Source organism: Trachemys scripta, chromosome 9 (assembly GCF_013100865.1).
Source record: "Trachemys scripta elegans isolate TJP31775 chromosome 9, CAS_Tse_1.0, whole genome shotgun sequence".
NCBI classification, from domain to species: Eukaryota; Metazoa; Chordata; order Testudines; family Emydidae; genus Trachemys; species Trachemys scripta.
Genome location: NC_048306.1, coordinates 16,693,129 through 16,716,705, shown reverse-complemented (window position 1 = coordinate 16,716,705; position 23,577 = coordinate 16,693,129). Strand labels below are relative to the sequence as shown.

General features: G+C 42.7%; 1 long non-coding RNA gene across 1 annotated transcript in view; it reads left to right on the top strand.

Moving 5' to 3' along the window:
* The window catches only part of LOC117883224, a 49,900-nt gene extending 49,009 nt beyond the window's left edge, over nucleotides 1-891 (top strand). Inside the window, exon 5 of the long non-coding RNA XR_004647209.1 lies at nucleotides 831-891. This is a non-coding gene — a long non-coding RNA (uncharacterized LOC117883224). The remainder of the gene's footprint in view (nucleotides 1-830) is intronic.
* The last annotated feature ends 22,686 nt before the right edge of the window (nucleotides 892-23,577 follow it).

The following is a 23,577-nucleotide window of genomic DNA, read 5'->3' as shown; positions in this document are numbered from 1 at the left end:
TAAACCACCCCCAACCCAACAAGAGGCAGTAGCTATGTCAGCAGGAGAGCGTCTCCCACCCACATAGCACTGTCCACACTGGCACTTTTGTTGGTGAAACTTTGGTCGGTCAGGGGTGTGTTTTTTCAACCCCTTGAACAACAAAAGTTTTGCCGATAAAAGTGCCAGTGTAGAAATAGCATTAGACCATGCTTTAGCATCCCTTACTCCTTTGTGTAGTCCCTCTGAAGTCAGTGTACTATGTACATGGGAATAGGACTGGGCTGTTAATCCTAAGATCTTTTTTAATATAACTGTTTTGTGTCTCTGTGTGGTTTTGCAATTATGTGAAAAGGGTCAGTTGATAGATTCTCTGTTTGTCTGCTTCATTTCAGGAAAGCTCGTCCTTCCTGCTTTTCCTTTGTCTGCTTTTTCCCATTAGAGTCTTTGCTTCAAGTTTAACAGGACACACAGTAAGCCACTTCCCTTTGAGGTTTCCTTGGTCTCTTCTGTCTCTTTTTCATGTGAAGGGAAGTGCCATAACACAACAAGATTGATGAGGGCCATTATCACTTGTCATATCCAGAGATGTGCTAAAAGGCTTAGCAAAATGTGAGTTTCTCTGGGCATGGAGGAATCCACCAGCCAATCACCTGGAGAAAGGCTATTTATCTGCACAACCTGCACTTGTATCCAAAATTCATCATGTTAAAAAACATTTAAAGCAATTTTTATGGCTCTTTTTTAAAAAAAGCAATTTCATGGCTCTTTTTTAAAGCAATTTCATGGCTCTCGGTGTAAACAACATTTGCTGGTGTCTCACTTTGTGAATTTTCTGCTGTATTTTTCAGTTTGTGGGATGCAAGGAGTAACACCGAGAATCGGGGACCACATCTGCACCAGTATCTCAGGTATTGCCATTAGAATTTTAAAATTAGCCACAGAATGATCTGGCTGCTCAATACCCAACTCGATGCTCTTTTGTTTAATAAGATATTAAAAAAAATAACATCTATTTTTAAAATCCCTTTATTTTTGAAAATTATATTTTATTTGAAGCCAATCCTGCCACTCCTTTGCCAGAATGGATGGAGGCTGAGGAGGTGGTATGGTATCAAGAGACAGTGTGGTCCAGAGGAGAGCCAATTGGAATCTTTTTCAGCGGGCTGAAGTCAAAACCTTTTGTGGAGCTGTATGGGTTTGTGGTGGTGGTCAGAGGGAAGGGACAAGAGGGAGAGTCTCTGTACAGCTTGGTGGTTAGGGCACTCACCTGGGGGAGATCCAGGTTCAAGTCCCTGCTCTGCCTCATTCAGAGTCATCTGGTATGAAAGCCAGTGTCCTAATCCCACCCCTCGCCTTCTGGATCAAAAAGCTCAGGTTTCAATCCACTTTGAGGAGTCTTGGTTTTGTTCTAAAGTGGGATGAAACCAAATGTCAAAACCTTGAAATTTGCCACCAAAAGGAGAGGCTGGATATGAAGGCAGGGAATAGATCAGTGCGTGGGTCCATGGCTATGAGAATTCACTGGTCAGACTTCCCCTTCCAGCTCTTGGGACTGATTTTCCTCTCACCTAGACTAGATTTTACACCAGCAAAATTCTATTGACTTCAGTGCATTCACATGTGATTTACACACTCTGGACCAGATTCAATGTTATATGTGGATGCTGTGGGCTGGCTACTTTGTGGCTTAGGGCTATAGACTGCATCCAGGGTCTGACTCTTTGACTTCACTTTAGTCCCAAATAGATATTCTGGTGCTTTTAATGTTATACAATGCTAACATGCACACACATGGAGAGTTTGTTATTCTGTGGCAATTCTACCGCTATTACAAGATAAAATGCTATGTCGTGGACTAAGAGTGGGAGATTTTACCGCTGAATCTAGATCCAGAATAGTGATGGAGGTTTACAAAGCAGCCTAGAGGATTTACCTTCCATTAATGTTGATGGATTACATGTATCTAAATCCCCTAGATGGCTTTGAAAATTTCAGCCTATTTACTGCAGCCCTTGAACACACCGACTTTAAAGAGAGTTGTGGGTATACAAGGAATATAGGGTTGGACTCCAGATTGATTTGGGAGGAATTGGGATCTTCTATAGTATATCTTAAAATAAATAATAGGTGGTTATATGATAGACAAAAGAAAGTCTTGTCTGTTCTTGGAACAACAGGAAACTATATTCTACATACCTTTTCCCTCTCATGTTATATAGCACTCAAATGCCAAAGAGGAAAAAAAACATTTACAAGTTTAGCGCCAAGTTTTTCATTCACTTTTGACCACTAGCAGGATTCAATTTTGTCTGTGCAATTTAACAACACAGGGAGATACTTAGGTAATAAGGGAACATTAATTATGGACTCTGAGAGAATGGTTTTAGAAGGATTCCAGCCACTTTTTGGCTTGATTTGAGAGAATGAGCTGAAAACACACATCATCCATATTCAATCACTTAACTACACCCTGTTGAAAGCATATGTGACTGACTAATTAGCAGTGAAGTATGCTTTGGCGTATGTCTGTTGCTGAAGCTCGTTCTTAGAGGGACTCAATCTCTGAATTTATCTTTATTAGGGCCTTGTCCAAATGATAAATATATACTGCCTGCTTGGTATCTGCCACTTGGAAATAAATCACTTTAGGATTGATTTGCTAACAGCTTTCTTCACTCAATATGTCCTCCTGCCCTGGAGGTCATACTCGAGTTCTTCACAGACAAATACACACAAGCAAGCTGAAATGTGGGGAAAAGAACTCTAACAACCAGCATGTCAGAGAGCTAGGTGTTCACAGGCACATATGTTTTAGTAATGGACTAGGCTAGGGCATTGTTCTGCTACAAATTCATCTTGAACCCTAATCTGTGCCAACACTGCCTTACTTTGCGGTGTGTGTGTGCATGCAAATTATCAAAAAAAAAAAAAAGAAGAGGTGGGAAAAAAAGTCTTTGAAAACAACATAAATGTTAGATGAGCCCAACCAGAACTCAGATCTGAGTTTCATGATAAGAGCATCTCTACTATATAATAGGCAGATCTGGAATCTGAACATTCCCGCCAGTCTTCGGGAGAACTTAAAAAAAATGGTTTGTAGCAGTATCCATCTGCCTCAGTCACGGACTATTTTTGTAGTGGGGTGAAGCAGAACCCTCAAATCTCAGGAGTTATACAATTTGAACCTGAGCCCAGATCTACCTTTTGTGACTGGGGTCTATATAGAAACAGACATAGTGCAAATGTAAAGTAAGTCAGTGATGACAATGGTTAGATTCAAGATCAAGTAATAACCAAGTACACGGTGAGAGTGCAGACGTGTGGTCCATGGGCCAAATCTGAAAACAGCAAGCTGACCACATGGTGCTTGGCCTCTTTCTCGTTTTCCCCTATTAACTACAATAAAAGACAGATACAAATACTCTAAGTACTTTCCCAACGTTGTATTTCCGTGTCAGCAATTGCTGTGGTTGCCACAGAGATGCTGTGATCATGAATGGAACAGGAAGGTGGCCCACTTCTCTCTGCTCATATGTGCTTCACACTATGAAAAGACTTAAACTGCTAGGCTAATGTATTCTTAAATTATATCAGTATAAAAATATTCTAGGTGCTGTGCAGAATAGAGAGAGAGAGATGGTCTCATGCCCCAAACGTGCAATCTAAGGGCCCAAGCCTGCAACTGACTCCCTTTGACATCAATAGGATTTAATCATGTGCTTAAAGTTAAGCGCATACTGAAGTGCTGACTAGGGATGGGATGACTCACATACCTAATTTTGAGGAACTGCATAAGTGCCATGCTGAATTAAGTCTAAATAGGATTCTATAGAAATTAGTCTAAAAACCAATAGAGTTGGTTCTCTAAAATTTTTAAGCTATAATATGTCCCAGGACCCTGCTGTAGAATTCTGTAGGTTGGTTTTGAAAGGTTGTCACTCTTTATTACATTCTATAGGATTTGTCCTTATTAATGGCTATGATAATGTATAGCACATGTTTTGATAGTCTTGAACCAGGGATGATTCACATTAGTTTTGGCAGCAGCAACATCTGTTGGTGGATCCACTGTTATACAGAGGCACGAATTGTTATATTATCCTCTTTTACAAACAAAAGTTCAGACATTGCCTCTTTACCCTGAAAGAAAAGATGAACATTAAAAAAATAATAATAATTTTTTTTTCTCTTACCAACTCTGAGAGGCCAATTAAGTAAGACAACTCCCACCTGTTCATGCTCTCTGTATGTGTGTATATATATCTCCTCAATATATGTTCCACTCTATATGCATCCGAAGAAGTGGGCAGTAGCCCACGAAAGCTTATGCTCTAATAAATTTGTTAGTCTCTAAGGTGCCACAAGTACTCCTGTTCTTTTTGCGGATACAGACTAACACAGCTGCTACTCTGATTCCTAGATAAGCCTCAACAGCCTGATCTTAGAAGCATATTAAATAACATGCTCCTGAATTTCTGTTTATCTGGAATGGTGATCAGAACAGGAAAAGCTCTATGGTGCTTTCCAACTATGTATTTAAATAATAACTGCAGCAGAAAGAGTTGCTACTGTTTTATCCAAAGTGCAAAGCACAGTGAATTAGATGTGGCTAAAAGCATTTGTAAGAGAAGATGGGTCATGTACATTTGATGAAATTCATCATGTAATATCACTTCCTGTGTTAGAATTGTGCCAGGTGCCACCTGAATGTAAGAGGCCTCCAAAGGGCTACTAAAACTGTTACCCTGAAAGGAACAACTTCTTCCCATACTCCATATTAATAAAAACACATTCTTTTTTTTATTAGTGTTGCTAAACAAAAACACAAGTATGCAAAATATTTTTGATTTACAACCACTTTTGAGATCACAATAAAATAATTTAAAATATATTTTCCAGAAAGCAGGGTTTAAGGCTTGTAGACTTGATAATAAATGCTGTGATTCACATCTCTCTTACCTAACTGTAGGGAAAAATTTCCGGCCAAAGCAAGATGATTAAGATAACTATAATTTTGAAACCAGGAACCAATTGACCTTAAAGTGCTTCATGAAACTTAGAGTCTAAACAAAAGTGTAAGTGATTGGTTGGCTTGAGAATTGGAGATAGAAAATGATCAACATACAATATGCAAATGAATGACTATCTGGGACTATTGAAAAGAGAACTTGTTAGTAGCAACAAGTGCCCCATGTTTCCAGTGGGAAACATCATTGGAAATAAAGTCTGGAATTTTCAAAGAGGTCTAAAAGAGTTAAATGCCAAACTTCCTTTTGAAAGTCCATGATTTGGATGTCTAATTTCTTGGGCGCTTTTGAAAGATGCAGCCAAAAGGTACTGGAATAAACCCAGAGCAAATCCATAAAAAGAACTGGAGTACTTGTGGTACCTCAGTGGGGTTAACCTGAGTTCAACTGATCTGATTCAATTGAAACAAAATACAGTTCTCAGTCTTTTTTTAATTTTTAAGTTGTGTGTTTAGAAGAGCAAGGTCGATACTGAAATTGTGCATTCAGATTGTATTTGAATTTAAAGAATTAAAACAAATGAACAGTGAAGGGCAATTATTTCTAGAGTGCTTACTGGAAAGCATGTTTTTTTTTCTAAATTTTTAACTATTGATTCTTGTAATAAATGTCTCCTTAAAGGCAGCACGGAAGTCAATAGCTGTGGTTATTATGATTAACTGTGGATATCTATGTCTGTTGTGAGCCTTTTCCCTTTCCTTGTCTGCTTTACTCAGTTGCACATACTTTATTCCTATTTGTAGCCATGCCTCTCCCTTTGTGAACATTCACTACTGGGAAGCTGTTAGCCTTTCCTAGCCTTGAGCCTCTCCAGTTATTGCTATTACACAAACTATACAGACTATCACTGTAGCAGTTTGGTTAGATTCGTCTTTCTCTGGAAGGCCATTTAAAAATCTGCTAATGATTCATGCAAAATTCTAGAAGAGATTCTGCCAAGAGGCTGTTTTACCTGAGCATGAGAAATTTTGTGTGTTTTCTTTCTTAATTGCTCTTCTTAATTACACTGGATGTTTGCATGAAAAAGAAGTTTGTGGTGTTAAAAGGCATACTGACATCTTTAACTTGTGTGTCACACAATTTAATGTCGTTATCTACTATGCTGCTGATTGTCTCTCCAGCAACCATGAACTGCTGTTCCACTGGAATCGCAATGGGACATTGTTTGACATAGCTGGAATTGGATTGGGAGAGCACTGGAGAAGCATTTTGACTGATGTACCTTTAACAGCCAAGTGGCTAAGAATTGCATGGTATAAAAGCTTTATGCCATGAGTCTGGGAAGGCTGCATTACTGGAGTGGCAGACAATTACTCAGAGATATGAACGGGTTGAAACTTCACTGAAGCTGTACAAAACTTAGCATTTTCAGCTAGCAAGATTTCATTCCAGTAGAGAGGGTCAACATGTTCTCAGACTCGGAATAATAAGGGACCAGATCCTTGAGTCTTTGGTTTGACATAGGACCTGAGTTGGTGGGGTTGTGGGGAGAAGGTGGCACTACAACATCAATTCTGCTGTCACAATCGTGGGTTTTTCTGCTATCTCAGTCATGGGGCTTGCTTGGGGCCTGATATGGCCCTTGGCATAATTTAGAGCAACCTAAGTTCTGATCTAAGTTCCACTAATGGTAACAGGCCTCTAGGGACTGCCCTACTATCCAGGAATTGGTGGGGCACAAGGTGCTCCAACCTTACCCCTTTCCTGATCCCAACCACTCCCCTATACTAGGACAGCTTTCGAGCTTCTCGTGTTGCCTGAGTTAAGTGGTGAATAAAATCACCATATATACTTCCCTGCCCTGCTGAGTCCCATATGTGTATAACACTGGTCTACAATTTTTGAGAAGTCATCTGCTTCAGAGATAAAATGTACTATTTATTATGTATTTTGATGTGCTGAATTCAAATATGACAATTGAAACAACTGATTGGCTACTGTTTCTAAGATATTTAAGTTTTTACATTTTATGACTATGTATATTGTGTAGACAGTAGAGTTTTAATCATAAATTGTAAACCTAGGTCTTTTCATGTGTTTATGGTTGCTTTACATGATATTTCACCTGTCCTGTTTATGTAACACTTTAAAAATCAGCAAAAGGGTTATATAAATAAAATTTATTATGAAACAAAAGGCAAAAAACTATTATGTACATAGTTTAGTCCTATTAGTGTCTACTCAGCGCTTCTTGGCTTGTCTCTTGTATTCATTAAATGGAGCATCTCTTGTCACTATCCAGCAATAGTCTGCAAGCATTGATGGGCTCCATTTGCCCTGATAGCGTTTCTCCATTGTTGCAATGTCCTGGTGAAATCGCTCGCCGTGCTCGTCGCTCACTGCTCTGCAATTCGGTGGAAAAAAATCTAGATGAGAGTGCAAAAAATGTATCTTTAGTGACATGTTGCAACCAAGGCTTTTGTATGCTTTGAGGAGGTTTTCCACCAACAACCTGTAGTTGTGTGCCCTGTTGTTTCCGAGAAAATGTATTGCCACTAACTGGAAGGCTTTCCATGCCGTCTTTTCCTTGCCACACAGGGCATGGTCAAATGCATCGTCTCGAAGAAGTTCACGAATCTGAGGACCAACAAAGACACCTTCCTTTATCTTAGCTTCACTTAACCTTGGAAATTTTCAACGGAGGTACTTGAAAGCTGCTTGTGTTTTGTCAATGGCCTTGACAAAGTTCTTCATCAGACCCAGCTTGATGTGTAAGGATGGTAACAAAATCTTCCTTGATTCAACAAGTGGTGGATGCTGAACACTTTTCCTCCCAGGCTCCAATGACTGTCGGAGTGGCCAATCTTTCTTGATGTAGTGGGAATCTCTTGCACGACTATCCCATTCGCAGAGAAAACAGCAGTACTTTGTGTATCCAGTCTGCAGACCAAGCAAGAGAGCAACAACCTTCAAATCGCCACAAAGCTGCCACTGATGTTGGTCATAGTTTATGCACCTCAAAAGTTGTTTCGTGTTGTCATAGGTTTCCTTCATATGGACTGCATGACCAACTGCAAGACTCAAGGAATTGATGGCAAAACATTGCCATTATGCAGCAAAACAGCGTTAAGACTCGTCTTCGATGAATCAATGAACAGTCTCCACTCATCTAGATCGTGAACGATGTTGAGGGCTGCCATCACACCATCGATGATGTTGCAGGCTACAAGATCACCTTCCATGAAGAAGAATGGGACAAGATCCTTTTGACGGTCACGAAACATGGAAACCCTAACGTCACCTGCCAGGAGATTCCACTGCTGTAGTCTGGAGCCCAACAGCTCTGCCTTCCTCTTGGTTAGTTCCAAATCCCTGACAAGGTCATTCAGTTCACCTTGTGTTATGAGGTGTGGTTCAGAGGAGGAGGATGGGAGAAAATGTGGATCCTGTGACATTGATGGTTCAGGACCAGAAGTTTCATCCTCTTCCTCGTCTGACTCAAGTGAAAATGATTCTGGTGCATCAGGAACCGGCAGTCCTTCTCCGTGGGGTACTGGGCGTATAGCTGATGGAATGTTTGGATAATGCACAGTCCACTTTTTCTTCTTTGACACACTTTTCCCAACTGGAGGCACCATGCAGAAGTAACAATTGCTGGTATGATCTGTTGGCTCTCTCCAAATCATTGGCACTGCAAAAGGCATAGATTTCCTTTTCCTGTTCAACAACTGGCAAAGATTTGTTGCACAAGTGTTGCAGCATATGTGTGGGGCCCACCTCTTGTCCTGATCTCCAATTTTGCCGCCAGAATAAAGGTGATACGCTATCTTAACCATAGTGGTTATACTGCGCTTTTGTGATGCAAAAGTCACTCCACCACAAACATAGCAGAAGTTATCTGCACTGTTCACACAAGTACGAGGCATCTCTGCTCACTTTGGCTAAACAGAAATGTGTCCCTTTGCAAAATCAAACACTGACAAATAAGAGAGCACGACACTGTATGATTTCTAGAGCTGATATAGGGCAATTTGTTCAGCAGAGTGATGTAAGTTTCATTATGATTGCATCATCCATGACTTCTAGGAATAACATGATGCAATTCATATCATGTATGATGCAATACCAGCTTCAGATTGCATCATTCATTGTTTTGCCTAAAAAGCAAGTACTGTGCAAACCCAGTCATAGATTTATTCATAGATCCAGTCAAAGATGTATTTTCGTCATTTCTGGTTTAAATTGAGATCCCTTCCCTTTATAACTCACTTATCCTCCGCCATTCCCAATATATACTGACCCAATAGCATATCTTGAAAACTAAAGCCAATCAACAATTTTAAGCATCATTTTCGTTCTCAGTGACCCAGAATTAGTAAAGTTTGACTACATTTATTTCAGAAGCATTTTGGCTGTAGAGCAGTGTAATTAATTAAGCCAGGACATGTGTGAATTTTGTATTTGTAAAAGTAACAAAATGGAGCCCATGTTTCAGAAAGGCTTATTCTCCTGAAACTGTTAATCTATTTCCATTGCCATCACACTTTCAATGAACTGAGAAGTTAAGAATAGCGACAATGAATAAATTACCAGACAGCTGGTAGAAGTAAGATAAATAAATGGATATACAAAAAAATGGATTTTGTCCATACATCTAGAGAGGAACCAGCCCTTCATTATGAGGCCAGAAAGGACCATTGTGATCATCTGGTGATCTCCTGTGTAACACCGGCCATAAAACTTCTCTGAATTAATTCCTGTTTGAACTAGAGCAGATCTTTTAGAAAAACATCCAGTCTTGATTTTAAAATTTCCAGTGATGGAGAATCCACCACAGGCATTGGTAGGTTGTTCAAATGGTTAATTATACTCACTGTTAAATTTGCATATTATTTCTAGTCTGAATTTGTCTAGTTTCAACTTCTAGCCATTGGATCTTGATATACCTTTGTCTTCAAAACTGAAGAGCCCTCTGTTATCAAATTTCTGTTCCCTGTGCAGCAGAGGTAACGTGTAACTGTTGACAGTATGTGTGTGGGGGCACATGACCACTCCACACGTTGCCTCTGAATCTAGAACAGAGGTTTTCAAACTGTGCAGTGCCCCCGCCACCCCCAACTCACCTCAGTGGGCCACCCAGTCTGTGCGAGGGGGGCAGTTTTCCCTGGGCAGCACCCCTACTATACGAGTGGGAGATGGCCTCAGCCCTGGGAACAAACATGGGGCATTCACCCCCAGGGTGGTCTGCAAACCAGGCAGCAGGAAGCGCTCGGACTCCAGCAGCCCCATGTAGCGGGGGCGGCTAAGCCCGCAGCCAGCTGCTGCTTCCTCCCTCCCCACACTGCATAGACACACGGTGAGTGCTGCTGCCAAGGGGAGCCTCTGCCCCCATGCCCACTGCCACTGACTTGTGGGGCAGAATCTGCAGCGGCCCCTTTGGGTCCCCTTGGAACATTTAGTTGTTCCTAAATGGAAGGTGGAAATCTTGGGTGGGGGGGAGCAGGGGTGGCTCCAGACACCAGCACAGCAAGTGCGTGCCTGGGGCGGCAAGCCGCAGGGGGTCGCCTGCCGGTCACTATGAGGGCGGCAGGCAGGCAGCTTTCGGTGGCAATTCGGTGGTGGGGACGCCGATGGCGTGGCACCGGCGGACCTCCTGCAGGCATGCCGCCGAAAGCTGCCTGACTACCCTGCCTGGGGCGGCAAAAAGCACAGAGCCGCCCCTGGCGGGGAGGTCCATGCATTGCCTCTGCCATGTAGATACTTATGGGCTGTAATCTCCTTTACTTTCTCTTTGTTAAGATAAAGAGACTCAAGGAACTCAGTCATTGTAAGGCGTGTTTGCAATTCTTTAATTCTTCTCATGGTTCTTCTCTGAACCCTCTCCAGTTCATCGACTTCCATCTTGAATTGTGGACAGCAGAACTGGACACAGTATTCCAGGAGCGGTTGCCCCCGTGCCACATAAAGACGTAATATAACCTCCCTACTCCTATTCAAGATTCACCTGTGTATACATCCAAGGATTGCCTTAGCCCTTTTGGCCACAGTGTCACGCTGGGAGTGCATGTTCAGCTGATTATTGACTATGACTCCCAAATCTTTCTCAGAGTCACTGCTTCCCAGGATAGATCCCCCACCCTGAAAGTATGGCTTATATTAGAATAATAGAATCATAGACTATCAGGGTTGGAAGGGACATCAGAAGGTCATCTAGTCCAACCCTCTGCTCAAAGCAGGACCAGTCCCCAACTAAATCATCCCAGCTAGGGCTTTGTCAAGCTGGGCCTTAAAAACCTTTAATGATGGAGATTCTACCACCTTCCTAGGTAACCCATTCCAGTGCTTCACCAACCTCTTAGTAAAAAAGTTTTTCCTAATATCCAACCTAAACCTCCCCCACTGCAACTTGAGATCATTACTCCTTGTTCTGTCATCTGCTATGACTGAGAACAGTCTAGATCCATCCTCTTTGGAACCCCCTTTCAGGTAGTTGAAAGCAGCTATCAAATCCCCCCTCATTCTTCTCTTCTGCAGACTAAATAATCCCAGTTCCCTCAGCCTCTCCTCATAAATCATGTGCTCCAGCCCCCTAATAATTTTTGTTGCCCTCCGCTGGACTCTTTCCAATTTTTCCACAGCCTTCTTGTAGTGTGGGGCCCAAAACTGGACACAGTACTCCAGATGAGACCTCACCAATGCCAAATAGGGGAATGATCACGTCCCTCGATCTGTTGGCAATGCTCCTACTTATACAGCCCAAAATGCCTTTAGCCTTCTTGGCAACAAGGGCACACTGTTGACTCATATCCAGCTTCTTGTCCACTGTAACCCCTAGGTCCTTTTCTGCAGAACTGCTGCCTAGTCACTCAGTCCCCAGTCTGTAGCAGTGCATGGGATTTGTCTGTTTAAAGTGCAGGACTCTGCACTTGTCCTTGTTGAACCTCATCAGATTACTTTTGGCCCAATCCTCCAATTTCTCTAGGTCACTCTGGATGCTATCCCTACGCTCCGGTGTATCTACCTCTCCTCCCAGTTTAATGTCCTCTGCAAACTTGCTGAGGGTGCAATCCACGCCATCCTTCAGCTCATCAATGAAGATATTGAACAAAACAGGCCCCAGGACTGACCGTTGGGGCGCTCCACTTGATACCGGCTGCTAACTAGACATGGAGCCATTGATCACTAACCACTGACCCCGACGATCTAGCCAGCTTTCTATCCACCTTATAGTCCATTCATCCAATCCATACTTCTTTAACTTGCCGGCAAGAAGACTGTTGGAGACCGTATCAAAATCTTTACTAAAGTCGAGGAATAACACATCCACAGCTTTCCCCTCATCCACAGAGCCATTTATCTCATCATAGAAGGCAATTAGGCTAGTCAGGCACGACTTACCCTTGGTGAATCCATGCTGACTGTTCCTGATCACTTTCCTCTCCTTTTAAGCAGGGGCGGCTCTAGCATTTTTGCCGCCCCAAGTGCGGCAGGTAGGCTGCCTTTGGCAACATGCCTGTGGGAAGTCCCCCGTCCCGTGGATTTGGCAGCATGCCTCCAGGAGGTCCGCCGGTCCCGCAGCTTCGGCATACCCACTGCCGAATTGCCGCCGAATCCGCAGGACCGGCAGACCTCCCGCAGGCATGCTGCTAAAGGCTGCCTGACTGCCACCCTCGCAGGGACCGCTTGGAGTGCTGTTGCCTGGAGCCGCTGCTGCCTCTAAGTGCTTCAGAATTGATTCCTTGAGGATCTGCTCCAATATTTTTTCCAGGGACTGAGGTGAGGCTGACTGGCCTGTAGTTCCCCGGATCCTCCTTCTTCCCTTTTTTAAAGATGGGCACTACATTAGCCTTTTTCCAGTCATCCAGGACCTCCCCCCGATCGCCATGAGTTTTCAGAGATAATGGCCAATGGCTCTGCAATCACATCCGCCAACTCCTTTAGCACCCTCGGATGCAGCACATCTGGCCCCATGGACTTGTGCTCATCCAGCTTTTCTAAATAGGCCTGAGCCACTTGTTTCTCCACAGAGGGATGGTCACCTCCTCCCCATGCTGTGCTACCCAGTGCAGTAATCTGGGAGCTGACCTTGTTCGTGAAGACAGAGGCAAAAAAAGACCCTTGGGACACTCCGCTTGATATCGGCTGCCAACTAGAAATGGAGCCATTGATCACTTAATTCCCAGTTCTTAGTTTCCAGATTACTCCTGGGGGGAGTCTGTGCCACTGCGTGCGTAATTAATGAGCTGTGCATATTTTTTATTTTTTGTGTAGAAAAAACTTCTGCCATAAAGTTGCTGCAGTTCTGCCTTTTGCTCATGAGCGGGTGCTGTGGTGCTCCTGGACAGCTAGGGAAGAGAAAGAGCCTGCCTTCTTCACAGTGCCTGTCAGGCCAGGTCAGGAGAAAGGGGCTATGGGGAGACAGACAGTATGGGGCTTTTGAGGGGCCAGACAGGGTCTTATAAGAGCTAGTGGGGAAGGAGAGACTGGGGCAGGGGCTGAATAGGAGTGGAGGGGCAGGGCCACGTGGGGATGGGAGAGGAGGTGCAGGGTCACATAGAGACAGGGGGTGTCTGAGTGGGGGCACAGAGACACATGGGGACAGGGGAGGGTGAGCAGGGCCACATGGGGATTGGGTGTCTGAGTGGGGTGGAGGGACACATGTGGACAGGGGATGCAGGGGCAAATGGGGACATGGCAGACGTTCCTGACTGAATGGGAGAGGCTAAGGGGTCAGCCAGGGTCTACATGGGGGAAGCTCTCTAATAATCCTTTCCCACCCCCCAAAAACCCTGTTCCATACTTTTTCCACCCATACCCAACAACCCTCCGAGTTCACACCCAGATCCTTCCCAGCAATTACTTCCTTCTCTCTCAGCTTCTCTGTTACCCTGACTCACCTAACCCTTTGCACTGCTTCTGAGGCATGCGGGAAATATGGATCTGTATTGTAGTTTAAATGAATTATTACTCAGAGTTCTGTATTAATATGCCTAGTGCCTAGGAAGGAAACTATTTGTCCAAAAAAAAAAAAATTTCCTGAATCCTTTTTGTTGTCTGTATTGTAACAGACATACTTGCTGACAGGTATTTTGAAATAAATGACCAAAAATAATTGAAACTGGCATGGTTATATTGTGTTATTTTGACAAATAAAATGTGCAGAATTTTGCCAAATTTGAAAATATTGTGCATAGAATTTTTAATTTTTTGTTGCAGAATTCTCCCAGGAGTACCAGATATATGACTTTACATTTGGCTCTATTAAAACACTATTGTTTGCTTGCACCCAGCTTACCCAGTGATCCAGATTGCTCTGTACCAGGGACCTGTCATTTTCATTATTTATTATTCCCCCATCTTTGTGTAATTTGTAAACTTTATCAGTAATTATTATTTACTTTCAGTGATTCACACAATGTTAAATAGCATATGGCCAAGAACTGAGCCTGGCAGGTCCCCATTAGAAACATACCCACTTGAAGAAGATTCCCCACTTACAATTACAATTTGAGATCTTTTTGCTAGCCAGTTTTAATTAATATAATGCTGATTTTTGTATGGTTCTAGTATCTAAATTAAACCATCATGTGTTACCAAGTCTTATAAAAAGTCTTACAAAAAATAAAAAAGTCTTACAAAAGTCCAAGTATATTACATGGGATTGCTACCTGTCACGGTTTTGGCTTCTGTGTCCATGTTGGGTTGCCAGGTGCCAGTCAAAAAGGGGACCTGGCAGTGTCCAGTCAGATGTACTGACTGGACACCAAAAGCCCAGTTACTGCGTGATTGAGAGATACCAATCCTCAATGATGTAATAGATAGCATCCATCAAGGTCAGGAAGTAAAGGGCATGAGTCAGTGAAGTCAATGAAAAGACTCCCAAAGCACTGTACATCAGCTGAGAATTGGCAAGGTGGTACAGAGCTGGGTTCTGCTCCTCTCCCTTCCCATTCTTCCTTGTATGCCAGAGCAGAAGGTGCAGAATGCCAGATGGCAGTGCAGGCACTCTGCCAGCTCTACACCAGCTGAGACTTTCCTACAGTGGGAAAATTCTCAGCTAGGCAAATTCCAGCTCCTTGTGCAACGGGTCTGGAAGAGATGGAGAGAATCTGGCCCTCTCTCTGTCTCGCTTTGGTGGCTGGCAGTGAGAGAACCCAGTGGATGAGACCTTAGATGTGTTTCAAATATGATAAAGAATATAAAGAGTTTTGTCCTTTAAACTCCATGTGAGTTAATTTTGACATATTAGCTGTTATTATTTTACTTCCTTGCAACTACTATGGAAAAAATGTGACTGCAGCTTGGTAATGTAGCTGGCAAATAGGTGCTTTCATCTTGCAACTTGATCCTTACAGCTGCATCTCCGTGTGCCCTGATCTTCCTGCAGCACAGATCCCACAGATGGAAGTAACTTGACTTAAGAGGAAGATGATGGTCTAATTGAAAACAAATGCAAGATGACTAAGAAAAACTGTTTCCTACTTACTCCTTTTCATTCAGTCGCTCGTCCTCTTTAGTTCTGGATTTGTTCTACACCCAATTGTTCCTAAGAGAGGGAGAGGTGTATGGTTTAGCAGGTAGGATACTGGGCTGGGTGTCAAGAGACTTGAGTTCTGTTCCCTGATCTTCCCCTGACTTGCTGTATTAGCATGGGCAAGTTCTTCAACCTCTCCAAGCCACACTTCCTCCATCCATAAAATGGAGGTTAGTGAGACTTAAATGATCAATACTTTGAAAGTTCTTTGAGATCCTTTGAGGAAAGGAACTATAGAAATGAAAAGCATTATGCTCTGTCATTTTTGTGGTTGACTTTAAGTCTGATGTTGCATTGAGAATTCTCTACTGAACAAAACACCAATTTCCTCTTTTTACTCACTTTCCTGCACTGGAAATTCCTTCATATGGAAAGTTTTGATTTAGGATTTCCTAGGATCAATAAGGATTTAATTGTAGCTTGAGAGTTATCTCACATGTCCAAGCCAGTTCCTTTTGGTTAGTTTCTGGCTATATTTATTTTCTGGTATGTAATTTTCTCGTATCAGTTAAATTTCTTTTTATCCTTCATCTTGTCCTCCTTACAAGCAAGTGTTTTGATTTATTGATGTTTACTCCTGTAATTTTTTCCTTAAAGAATCAGAAAAGGGTTGTGTAGAAGGGCACAAAATCCATACAAAAAGGAGAGAAGCAGCCAGCCCCTGTCTACTGGGCAGTGCTATTCTCAGTGAACATGAATAATCCTTTTTTCATTCCTATAGAAGTCTGATCTTTCTTCCTCCATCTAAAATAAAACAGTCCATCTGTCCCATAAATGCATAGTGAGGTGTAATTTCACGTCAAATCTTCATCGCATGGCCAGGCAATCTGAAGCTCACCTAATGGCTAAAAGAGCTTGACAAGCTCCAGCTCCCCAAAATGGTAATGTTCATCCCTGCCTGAATCTAATTTGTACTTCCCTGCCTTTGTACTTCCCTTTCCTAGGCAAGATACCTGAAAAGTCAAACGTGCAGAAGGCAGAATGGCACGGCATTTTCTAACACAGGATTCCAGAATGAAACCTGCCATCCAGGAGAAGGGAGTGCACTGCTAATCTGCGTTCCTGTTTCTCACAAAAAAACTAGGTGACAGCAAAAGGTCTCTGGGACTTTAACACAATAGTTCTTTGGATGGCCATGGTTTCTTTTTTCGGGGCTGAAACACCTCTTGACCACATTGATGTTTTCTACTTCAATGGCCCCTTTGGGCATCTCAGTGTAGTTTATTTTTCATTTTAAACAGGTTCATAAATCTCATTTTATACCTAATTTATCGATCAAATTCCTCTTAGTTTTTATTTTTCACTATGAAGAATTTGTTTGGATCGATCGTATTGACCTCTTGACACTTTGACAAACTTTAATTAAGTCTCCCACATGAAGTAGCTTGTTAAATAGAATAGCTCAGTATGCTGGGTTTTACTTTGTATAAGACACTGAGCCAAGGACACCCAAATGTTGCCAGGACCTCAATGGTAATGTGCTATTCATTTGCCCAAAGGTCACACCTACCATAGGTTGCAGACACCCTTCTTTTTGGTCTGCCAAGAGGACATGTTCCAGTCTTCTGTTTGGATCAAGATGGCACACTGCTATTGGGGTGTAGAAGGGACACCATCACCTCCCGAGCAGCCCCGTGTGGCTCTGCTTCACCCTGCCTCAGTTTCCCCCCACCTCATGAGGTAAAAGTTTGGACAAGGACGAGCCAAACACTATTGTACAGCTATATACCTCCCTTTTAATAAAGCTTTCTGAAAGGAGAACTTGTACCTCAGAGCCAAAATAAAAGGTAGACGTCCCAAAACAAATCTCTAGGTTCCAGCAGCAGCTCCTTCTGCTGTAAAGGCTCAGCCTTCTTTGCTGCCTGGAGAGCTTTCTCAGTCTTTTCACAGTTGTTCAGGGTCTCTCCCAGGCTTCCATCCCTGGAGACCTTTTGCCTAGTTCAGGATCCCTAGCAACTCCCTTCCTTTGGAGCGTCTTTTCTCCTCAGGAGCCTTTTTTCAGCTGAGCTCCCCCAACTCTTTTATTAGTCCTGGGAGCTCCTTACTCAACTGCCTTCCAGCTAATTAGCAAGTGTACTATTCCCCAGGTGGAGCTGCATTGGCTCATTCTCTTCAGTGGAGCCTGTCACAGGTAGGTTTGGTATCTGACTCTCTTAAAGGGCCAGTCCAGTGACATGAGGCCTGTAGTCATGGCATGCCATACCTCCTTATTAAAGATGTGGCCTGACAGAAGAACACTGAGTATGTCAACACTGCAGTAAAAGACCTGCAGCTGGCCCATGTCAGCAGACTCAGACTTGTGGGGCTTGGGCTGTAGGGCTATAAAATTGTAGAGTAAATGTTCGGGCTTGGGCTGGAGCCTGGGCTCTGGGATGCCCCTGCTTCTCGGGGGGTCCCAGAGCTGAGCTCTAGCCCAAGCCCCAATGTCTACACTGCAGTTTTAAAGCCCCGCCGTTTGAGCCCCATGAGCCTGCATCAACTGATGTGTTGCCATGGGTGTTTTATTACAGTGTAGATGTATTGTGACAGACCACAGTTGGCTATCCCTTGCTCAACATAATGGGCCAGATTCTCAGCTTGTGTAGATCAGCATAGCTTTATGGGCTTCAATGGAGCTACATTGACTTACATCAGCTAAGGATCTAGTGTAAACAGCATCCCTCATTTAGGGATATGAGCAAATAACTCTGCAATGAAAATATTATAGAAATTAGAAACCGAAAAGACCTGTTAGGCAGCAGGCTTGTGGGGAAACCTTTTCAATGTTGCATCTTTACAATTCAGATGTAAATGCCTCTTCTGAGTATATTTCCCCCAATTCTCTTCCCCCTGGGCTATTGGGGGAATATTGAGCTTGTATCTACCCCTGCATGCCTTCTTTCAGCCATTTCTGTTTAACAGCTACAGACACATCACACAGATGCACCAAGGCACTTCCCAGCAGGAAAGCCAGAATTTGGCCCATTGTTTCTAAATCTGTAAAACACGTGGAAGCTTGAGAGCAAAAGGCGGTCTATAAATTAAACAATAATATTAATTTATGTGGAGTGTGGCAGTTGGGCTGTGATTGAAAGATGCTGTAAGCTGTGTTCATGGCAGATGAACCTTTGGTCCTTGCCAGTTAGCTTTGGGGCAGCTTTTAAACCAATCTCATAGCAGGATTGCCACAAAGGTTCACCGTAACAACTAGGGAGCACATAATTAAAGCCACTCCCACCCTGGAAAAGCATTCTCAGCAGACTTCAGAAATTCTAAAATGCTTGCTTGTTTATTTAATAATTATCTAGCATAATTATGGTAATGAGTTTAGTTCACATTTACATATTAGCAATGCATTTTAATGATCTGATTATACAAAAGTGAGATACAATAGATTACATTTTATATAGAAAATTTGTTACCAGTCATAAGACAAAAAACCAAAACCAAAAACCAAACAGATTTATGAGAGCTCTGGGAATTATCATGTAATAAATCCTGGGGTTGTAATGAAATAGCTAGAGCAGAACAAAACTCAAACCACTCTATGTGCAGAAATCCCCAAATGCTGAACTATTGCGGAGTGACATGAAACAATGCAACTTTTTGGAAGCTTTTTTTAATACCACTAAATGGACAACACGGTCTTTGGAGAGGATTTTGTGAAGAACAGTTTCCCTTATGAGGTAGAGATGTTGCTTTCTTTGTGTCTGAGCAATGGAGTTAACATGCCCAGATAAAGAAGGAAATGACCCTCCTGTTGTCTCATCCAGCTGTCATCTTCCTTTTTTTATCTGTCTCATCCTTCCTTCCTTTCATCCATCTTTTGAATCGCTCTTGCTTTCATTCACTGGTGTTCTGTCTAGAAAGCACTGTTGTGTTTCATCCTAATAATGTCTCTCTTTTTATGGTTGGGATAATTATATTTTCTTCATGTATGGCTTTTTGCAGGCTTGGGCTCTGTGGGTCAAGCCCTTTAAAAATCTCTCTCTCTCTTTTTTTTTTTTTAAAGACTCCATTCCTTTGATCTTAATTTGGGGGAATACAATATTATCTTTAACTCATTAAGTGTCCTTTTTTTGTTGTGTTAAGAGGTTTGTGATTTATTTTGTGCAGCATTGCAGCAAATTGGATGATCCTTAAGTCAGGGAAATCAAAGCACGGCTGTGCGTGTGATGCACTGACTGGCATATGGGGAGAACATGGTGAAATATTCAGTTTATATTTGAGGGGTTTGATCTGTTTTTGCTGTAAATAATTAGCAGGAGATTAGGTGGAATAGTGTGACTAATAGAGAAATTGAAATGCTAGAATTAAACAATCCTGCGAGAGCTTCTGAAAGAACTCTTGGGCTCAGATGTTAATAGTCTCACTCCACAAGCTACAGAGATGCATGTTGTTTTTGTCAGCATGCTTCAGTGTATATACTAATTTGGCTCTGTTGGAAGCACCCTCAGCGCTGGTCCATAAATCTTGGGGTCAAGGACTACACAAGAACTGGAGTTCCCACTAAATGCATAAATTACGGAGTCATTTGGGAAAGGAGGATGCTGCAATATTAGTGGCACTGCCCTTTGGGGATGATATTGTGGACCTGATGATCAGATGTTTGCACCTGAGTCAGTCCTGCACGCGATGAGTGCATAAATTGGTGTGTAGAGGCCCAAATATACAAAATAAGTCAATGCATTCTGATCTGAGCATTCAGAGGTAGAGCTGGCTGGCCTAATGTCTGGTGCCCAAGTTTGAAAACTTGAATCTTCATGTTAAACCAGTGTTTCTACCATAAAGAGAGGTGTGCGATTAGTAATTAGAACATGAAGCTAGGGCCCAGGTACTCCTGGGTTATAACCCTGGCACTAACATACAGCACCATCCTCTGGTATGGAAAGTGACAGCCATCAGACACCCTGAAACAAATAGAGAGGGTCAAATTTCTAGCCCAGTCCTTAATATTTCCTTCATTAAAAAAAATATTTATTTTGAATATGCAAATTTATTGCAGCTGCATTTTTTGCAGGTATAATTATTTCTGCCTACAATTTGCTCCCACAAACATGGTGAGCAACTTCTGAAAATCTGCTTCTTAAAGCCTACTGTTCACAGAGCCTTGTATTTGATACAACAAGCTACTTTTCCTTATCCCTCTTGGTCTACACAATGGATCACTTCATCCTTATTGTGTAAGTATTCCAAGGATGAATTTGGATAATTCTCTCACTTTATCTTCATTTATCTATAGGTGGTCTGATGCAAACCTGGTAAAGCTGCTCTTTAGGATTGTTTGTCCATGTTTTAGGGTTTGCGTGCTATTCACCATGTGTCAAAGAACAAGAGTTGAAGATTTAGTGGTGCTATTTACACGGTGCTGGACAAGGGTATCGCTGAAATGCACGGCACAGCACTTTGACTGGCATATTGTTGCAGGGGACTTAATTAAACCAGGAAACATCTGATATCACTATTAACAGCAGCGACACGCTGCAGTTCTAAAACACAGGTCCTGAGAGCAAGGCCAAGCTTATCTCTTTCTATAGGTTATATCGTTCCAGTCACTTGATGAAATGGATTCTATAATTTTTACAATAAAAATCACTTATGTTCATATTAAGAGAATTCACTAAGTTTTTTTAAATTCAGTATTGGTTATTGCCCTTGATGAAAACAGACCAGCACTATTGTTTACTTTAAAGGTTTCTGCTTTCTGTTGAAATCAGCAGGAGATGAGTCACTAAAGTGCAAAGATGGCAAGAAGCCAGTATTCATGAAGAGTGAGCTCTTTATCTTCCTTCTACAGAGCTCCTTGCAGGAAATGACTCTGTTGGTTGTCCTGTAGGCAGCTTCATTGTCACACATTCAATGGAACTCTCCCTTTTAACAAAAGGAGATACATTTCTTTATCTCCCTAATTAAGGCTTAGACTCTAAAGCATTGTGTTTTGTCTGTGTCTCCAATGATATGCCTTAAGAAGAACAACCCCCTTTGGCTGGGGTGAAAAAAAACTTGATGCTGTCTGTACTTCATGGATTTTCAATTTTCAGAGGGAGAGCATTAGGAATTTAGAAGTGAACAAATCCCGGGGACTTACGCTGCATCAATGTAGATGCACATTAGCTTGGATATGACTGCCCAGTAGTCAGACGGGCTGGAACAGACAACATGCAAATTCTTGCTTTGTGTACTGAAGGAGCTTTCCATGGATAACACTTGGATATGCATTCTTATTGCATAGCGACTGGTTTTGTATGTTCAGGCTAAAAGCCAAACAATAAGCATATCTCTAGAGCAGGTGCAGGCTGTCACGTTCATATTCTCCACCTTCCAAGCCAATTCGAAATGGCCCCATTGGCTTTCAGAAATTCCATGGACTTGCCCTACCCTACCTCTCTGATGCCAAAGTCATCTCTGCTCATTAATCTGTTCCTCCAGATCTGTCCTGCTGTCAGTCTAAAGGGGTCTGAACATCTGAATGAGAAAGAGGGAACGAGGGGCAGGGATATGCGGGTTCTGCAAAGGGAAGGCCTATGAACAGCCGAAGTCGGGGGACTCTTAGGCTGAGGTTTTTAGTTTACTGTTGTTAAATGGACAATAAAGGCAAATTCCAGGAAGAAACCATGTTTGGACAAGATTTACTGTCGGGTGCAATTTATTTATTTATTTTTGCTTCCGGAAGGTTTTTCCCAGCTGTTCATAAAATCCTTAGGCTCAGAATGAAGCACTGGAAAGCACCTCTTCCTCATTGCCAGGGCAGAAGCAAAGTGTGGAGTAGCTTGGCAGGGGCATATCAGATTTGTGTCAGCTGTCTGTTACACACCTGAGTTCCTTCTTTCATAATTAGCCTTTTAAGGTTGCCTTTATATTGTTTTCATGTGGTTTTATCATCCAGAATTTCTCACGTCTCCCTCTCCTTTAATTTCCCATTGCCACACTCAAAGACCAAACCTATCTTTCTTCCGGAGCTGGACGTGTCCACACCAAAGCCATTAATTGCGTCATCTGTAAGAGACTGCTGGAAAGCAACATGAACCAGGGACTGTGTGGGCGTCTAGCCTTTGTTAACTGAATGGGGATGACTGATGGGCGGTACATGCCCATAGGCAGATTCCCAGCTGCCACTCTACCACCAGATCATTGTTTCTTCTTTCAATAAGTCAAAAGGCCAAATTCTACCCCAGCTACATCTGAGCCACTCAGTCTATTGACCTCATTGGTAGTTTCCCCCCTATAAGTGAGGCAGAACTGGTGCCAGTATATTGGTTTAACAATGCAGAAGATAGAAAACCCATGCTCTGTAAACAGGTAGAACTGGCTTCTAGATCCTACTAATGATAATTCTTGCACTTCTCCAGCACTTACCATCCTGAGATTCCAAACACTCTCTCAGACACCAATGGATCAAGCCTCCCAATGCCCTTGTGGGATAGGTACAGTGAATATTATTATCCTTGTGTTGCAGCTAGGGCAGCTAAGGCAGAGAGGTGAAGTCCGTTGCCCAAGGTCACACACGAAGCCTGTGGCAGAGCTGGGATGAGAGCCCAGGTCTCCTAACTCCACCCCCTATGCTTTAATCATGTTATACCCAAGTCCTGTCGCTTCTCTCTCCCCTGAGATGTTACAATGATGCAATGAGGTGAAAAACAAGGGCTGGAAAGAAATGCGCCCTGTGATAGTAAGTGTAGTCGCGGGGGCAGCTGCATTTCCTCTGAATCCCTACACTCCAACAGCTGGCATACAGTGGCTGCAGTGCCTAGCCCTAGGACAATAGCATGACCCAAGTCACTAGCCCCTAGCTATATCCCCCGTTCCTTCTCTGTCCACTACCGGGTGGCAGCACATGTGGTGCCATTGCAAACAGTGCACAAGTTGCCCATTACGATCATTTTTATGAGCAGCTTTTCCTACTCAGGTAGGGGCTGTCTCATCCGAGTTTGACTCCACCGTCCCTCCCTAGGTTGTTTCAGGTGCCTAGCAGACAAAATATTAACGCTGCAGGCCCAGTCTGGGAAAGCCAAATAGGAACAGCAGATCCAGCGCAGACACTTAAGAAAGGAACTTTTTGATGTGGAGTATCTTGTTATTTTTTCCTGCAGAAGACGCCAGTGAATAACGAAGCCT